The sequence below is a fragment of the Copadichromis virginalis genome, linkage group LG3 (genome assembly GCF_057382275.1).
Source record: "Copadichromis virginalis isolate Kocher_CV1m ecotype Utaka linkage group LG3, C_Virginalis_male_GT1.1, whole genome shotgun sequence".
NCBI classification, from domain to species: Eukaryota; Metazoa; Chordata; class Actinopteri; order Cichliformes; family Cichlidae; genus Copadichromis; species Copadichromis virginalis.
In genome coordinates, this window is record NC_140620.1 from 54,752,816 (window position 1) to 54,758,284 (window position 5,469).

At 40.7% G+C, this 5,469-nt stretch overlaps 1 pseudogene; it reads left to right on the forward strand.

Annotated features, from left to right (window-relative positions):
• The first annotated feature begins 1,131 nt into the window (after positions 1–1,131).
• On the forward strand, positions 1,132–3,643 carry LOC146715316 (uncharacterized; annotated as a pseudogene).
• The last annotated feature ends 1,826 nt before the right edge of the window (positions 3,644–5,469 follow it).

Sequence of the window (5,469 nt, forward strand, 5' to 3'; positions counted from 1 at the left end):
ACAGCAAAGAAAGCCCATCCATCATCATTTTTGTATGCTGTAGCTACGAATGGCTCTTAAGAACACTATTTATTAAGCCTTGTGCTCGACTGCATACCCCTGGTTCCTCTTAAAACATTCAACTGCACCGCTGCCGGTGATGAATCAAGATATGGACTCTCAAATCCCCTGGGACAAACTCTCTGGGAGAAAAATTAACTGCACCACCAGCTTTCTGCTGCAGCATGGCTGCTGATTATATCATCATATTCTAATTTCTTAGCTTTCGTCTCATTCACGTTTGTGTATGCAGGAATTTTGACTTTTTTCCCACCTTTCCTCACTTTCTTGTAGTGCTATCTGTCATTTCTGCTCTGTAAATTCATCATAAACATTTTTATTGAACTTATTCTGTATATTCACAATTAAACTGTTTCAAATTAACATTAGCATCAGCTAATTTAAAGATTAGTTGCCATTGTGGCACTTTTGAATAAAATCAAATGGATATAGAAACAATATTGCACCGCAAAAGAAAAAAATCTGGTTGCTTTTTAATTGTAAAATACTTTTATCACAAATAAAGATGAAAATATATTATTCAAGATGCATAACATTTTCAAATATTTGGAGAAATCTCCACCTGTTGATTCAGTTAGACTGAATACAGTTTTATTTATACAGTACCAAATTACAACAGTCACATTGAGTTGTTGAATACTGTAAGATAAAGACTCTACAATAATACAGAGAAAAGCCCAACATTCAGAGGACACATATGAGCAAACACTTGGCAACATCTGGAAGGACAAACTCCCCTTCAACAGGAAGAAACATCTGCTAGAACCAGGCTCAGGGAGAATCATCTGCAGTGATCGGTTAAGGGTTGAGGGGAGGGAGTGTTGGGTTCATTTTTGAGAGAGAAGACAAATATGCTCAAAGTGAATTTTCTTAAATTTAATGAGCAGTTCAAGGTTCAAGTTAAAAATGGCTGCCATGTCTCTTTGCCCGCTCAAAGAGGACCACACCCAGGCAGCAAACACTTTGAATGTTAACATGAGTCGTTGGCCTTAGGTGTTTATCAGATCACGTTTCTTCTCTCTGGATATCTCCTTGACCCTTGACCCTTTTGCAGGCAACACTCCTATTACCATGGTAACCACCTCTTATCCTCCGGTCAGGCCTATGGAGTTAAGACAGTAAGAGTTGCTAATTGATGCTAATTACGAGGTATATAGCCTTAAAGATAAAAATACATTCTAACAGGAGACAAGACCAGAGTTGGCAAAAGTACAGACATTCTGTACCTAAGTAGAAGTACAAATACTACTGTTAAAAATATTCCAGTAAAAGTACTGATTTAACTTCTTTACTCAAGTAAAAGTAATAAAGAACAGGCTCTGAAAAGTACTTAAAGTACGAAAGTAAAAAACTCTAAGGAGGATGTTTTAAATTTTCTTCAAAGCTAACTGAACCTTGTGCTATATTAACATAATGATAAATTATATGGGTAGATACACTAAAGTTTGCATCCTAACCTTTTCGACAATTGTCCTCAGCTTGAATCTGAACAAAAAGAAGAAAAAGTTGGTAATTTTCCTTCTTTTTGTTCAGATTCAAGCGGAGTATAATTGTAAAAAAAAGTTAGGTTACCTTGAATCTGAACAAAAAGAAGGTTTTTTTTAAGTTTCTGTTGCCTACATGTAGAGGGTGACTTTGCTTCTTAGCAATAAAATTAGAACGGTCAGGGGTTAAAGTGAGATTCAGCAGAAAACTCGGTGTGGGCAAAAGAAACATAACTCACAATAATTGCTATTGAGAGCTCCAGTAGATAATGTACAGGCTGTGATCAGCTGACCTGCTGCTCTAGATTTACACAATTCTACAAGATGTAAGCAGATGTTTCATGAATTATCCTGGCTGATTTCTATCCTCTACACTGACAGTATAACCATACAATATCATCACAGTACAGCAAATTAACCAGTTTATGCAACCTTCAAATAACCCAGTCGGCCATAGTTTGTTTTGTATGATATGCAAAATAATGATGTCACATTTAAAAACATGAGGACTTGCATGCGAGCTTTAAATTTCCAGTTTATGAAATCCCACTGAGCAGTCCTTACTGTTAAATCTAACCTCTCTTCTCTCCTGTCCTGTCTTATCTTTCTCCAGTGAAGTTAGCTCACTTCCTTTTCTCTCCCTGTGAAATACAGCAGCTGGACCTTTAGCTAGCAACTGTGAGACAAACTGCACACAAACAGTTTGTGTATTTGCTGATGTTTGTTAAGCTCCTAAAAATGGTGCATTTGAAATTACCTGCCACTTTAAAAAAAATCAACACACCCATATATAACACGGCTGTGGAGATCTGTTGATATCTACCAGGTTACAGGGCTCAGGTAAGACCCAGACCCATCCAAACCAAAACTGAGATAAAATATCAGGTGATTTCTGAGGACTTGAGAGTGGTGCTGATTAAATGTCTCCTTTTATTTTTAGATTTCAATGATGATGGAGTTCCTCAGACTTCAGAAGGAAAACCAAATACCATCGAGCCTCACTGCAGAACATATGGGAGATCTTTTGGTGGAGAGGAGCAAAGAGACAGTCAGCGTGCAGTGAGTTACTGTGACACCTACAGACCATCCACCTCACACCTGAAACTGCTTCAGAAGGAAAACCAAGCCAGGGACATCAAGTTTCAAGCCCGGATGCTGCTGGGATTTCCAGAGGCCATACCTCCTAAATTTCAGTGATCACATCTGCCGTACAATCATTAACAGTCCAGCTATAGTGTTTCAATATTTCTGTGATTCTTTAAATAGGTGTAAAAGATCATTCTTATAACTTTATTCTGCAGAACACCTAAGCTCCTCAGCAATGTCAGGCAGTACATTGACCTCCTTAAAGAGAGGCAGCAGGACGCACAAACCTCCAAACTGCTCACTGCTCCAGATGTGGTGATAGAGGTGGTTCCCCGTGTCCTGCATGGCTTCTGGGAGCTTCCTCCTCACTCCCTACTGAACATGGCCTCCCAGAGATTGAGCATCCTCTCCACCAGTGTGACAAAGGCCACTTTGGATCGAGTGTCCAAATCTCTCCCAACAATGGAAAACCAGGACATCTTCTCAAGGTCCATCAGAGGTGGCATGGTGCAAAGTATCCTGTCTGAAGTCAGAGAGAAATATCCAGAACAGATTCTGCTGAACAAAATTGCAAACTTTGCACCAGAGCTGCTCAGAACAATTGCTGATGTAGCAAAGAAGAGCATATGCCAGATCTTCCAGCCCACCTCATTCTGAAGGTCTGCCGAAGTCAGATGTTCTTCCTACTAAAGAACCTCCATTTGAAAGTTCACAAATGGCTGATGTTCTTCGTACTGAAGAACCTGCTTCCAAAATTCTGTCTGATGATCTTCCCAGTGAGGAACTCCCTTCTGTAAGTCTATCCATGTCTGAGCCAGTTGTCTCTATTACTAATAATTCAGAGAAGTCTGACAACATTCAAATAAAGGAGAAAAAGAAGAAAAGAAACGGCTTCTTCCAAAAATTCAGAGCTCTGTGCTGTTGTTGCTTCAGACCCCAAGAAACTGACTGACTTTGAGAATCCCACCTGTTTGTTCTAACTCTCCAAAATACAATAAAATCACTAATCAACATTTCTGATTAGTCTGCATCGATGATTAAAGAATATTTTCCTTCAGATGTTTATAAGAGTCTCTTAGGGTTCTCAAAATACCTCCACAAGTCCAACAATTGTTAACATATTAGTGTTATTATTTTTAAGAGAATCTGAACTTATTCTTACTCTTAACATATCAACAACAGTAACTGAAACCTGGAAATTAAAAAAGTTCCCAACAATTATTAACATTGCTTTACATCTTTGTTTTTAAGGGTCCAGATACACGTTGGCACATAGCAGGACCTCAGTGTTAAAAAAAATAAATAGAGAAATAATAAATAAAAACTGTGGTGCGTACCACTGGCGGTACTTTGGCTCTCTCTGGTGGTACGCGGGAAATCTCCTTTTTTTAAGATTAAATAATATACCATTGTGGAGGTATACAAAGACGACACGAAAGTTCCCGGGGCTCTTCTGGGAGCAGGAGTCACCCAGAAAATGTCTCCCCGAGCCTGAGTCCTCATCGCCAACGGTCGCGGCCACTGCAGAGCGCTGGCGGGCTCGGTTCCCTGGTCCTTAACACTGCAAAGGCGGTACACCGCTGTCACGCTGATAGTAAAAACCAATACCAATTGGTTAAAAACACAGCCCTTTTCCACCGTGCCACGATCCCTGCCACCATCGATGAGTCGGAGGCCCCTGGAATAATCGGTGGGGTTGCGGGAGATGCCGTCGGTTAATCGAAAACTATTGCCTGGATGCCGAAGGTTCTGGTAGCCAGGAGAATGCGATCCGCTTCTTCTGCGAGTGAGCGGTAATCCTTTGCGGCCAGCAGCGGGGAGTTGGCGAGGCCAGCTCGCACCGGCACCTGCCGGAGGAAGACGTGAGTGAAGAGAAATCCGCCGTCGTTCGTTCCTAGCAAGGATAGCGTGCTCTCCATGAGATCTTTACCATCACCCAGGCCCGAGAGAGAGAGGAGTTGCTCGGCCCGCTCTGCGTCAGAGTGAGTAGCGCCGCAGCTATTTCCTGTCGTCGGCTGAAACGCCACAAAGAGCAAACTGAGCTTCCACGTGCACAAACCAGGAAGGAGGGTCGTGAAGCCAAAAGTCCGACAGCTTAACCGCCACAGCAAAAATTAAAACACACAACCCTGCTATCACTTCAGACATAAATGGAGACAGAAAACTAAACAGCAGTGGCGTTTGCAGGGTTGCTGAAGTTGGGCTAGCTGGTATATAACGATGTGCTGCGTTGTGGCTAGCTATACAGCTATGGTTAGCATAATATAAAATGTGAAACTGGAGGATGAACGCTAACTTTTTTCCACTTGATAAAAGTTAATGTGAGGGTTCCCGGACGTTAGGGACAAATGAAACCGTATGGTAGGATGTTGTTAGCGGACCAAACTTCAGTCAGGAGATTAACTGCAATATAAGGTTAGTCATTAATATACTGCTGCATGGGCTGGGCTGCAGTTAGATCGTAAAAAAAAAGAGCTTTAAAATGAACAGTGATGATAAAAACCGATCTTTTTCTATGTAATCTGAACAAGATTACATAAAAGATACAAAGCATTAAAACATGTTAAAAACACAACAGCCTTAATAAATGCAGAGTAGCTTGGACCTGGAAGCAGGTTTCATCAGGTCACTTAAAGATTGGATATCCCACCTGCTGTGAATGTTTTAATGCAATACAGTTGTTGTTGTTATTATTATCACTTGTCACATCCTGTTCATGAGAGTTAATATAAATAACATTCACACAAGAAATAAAATTGTCTCGTGTAAACTGTATGTGGTGTTAAATAGGCCTATACTACTGTACTTTAATGTTGGTCATAAGGTACTTCAAGAGCCA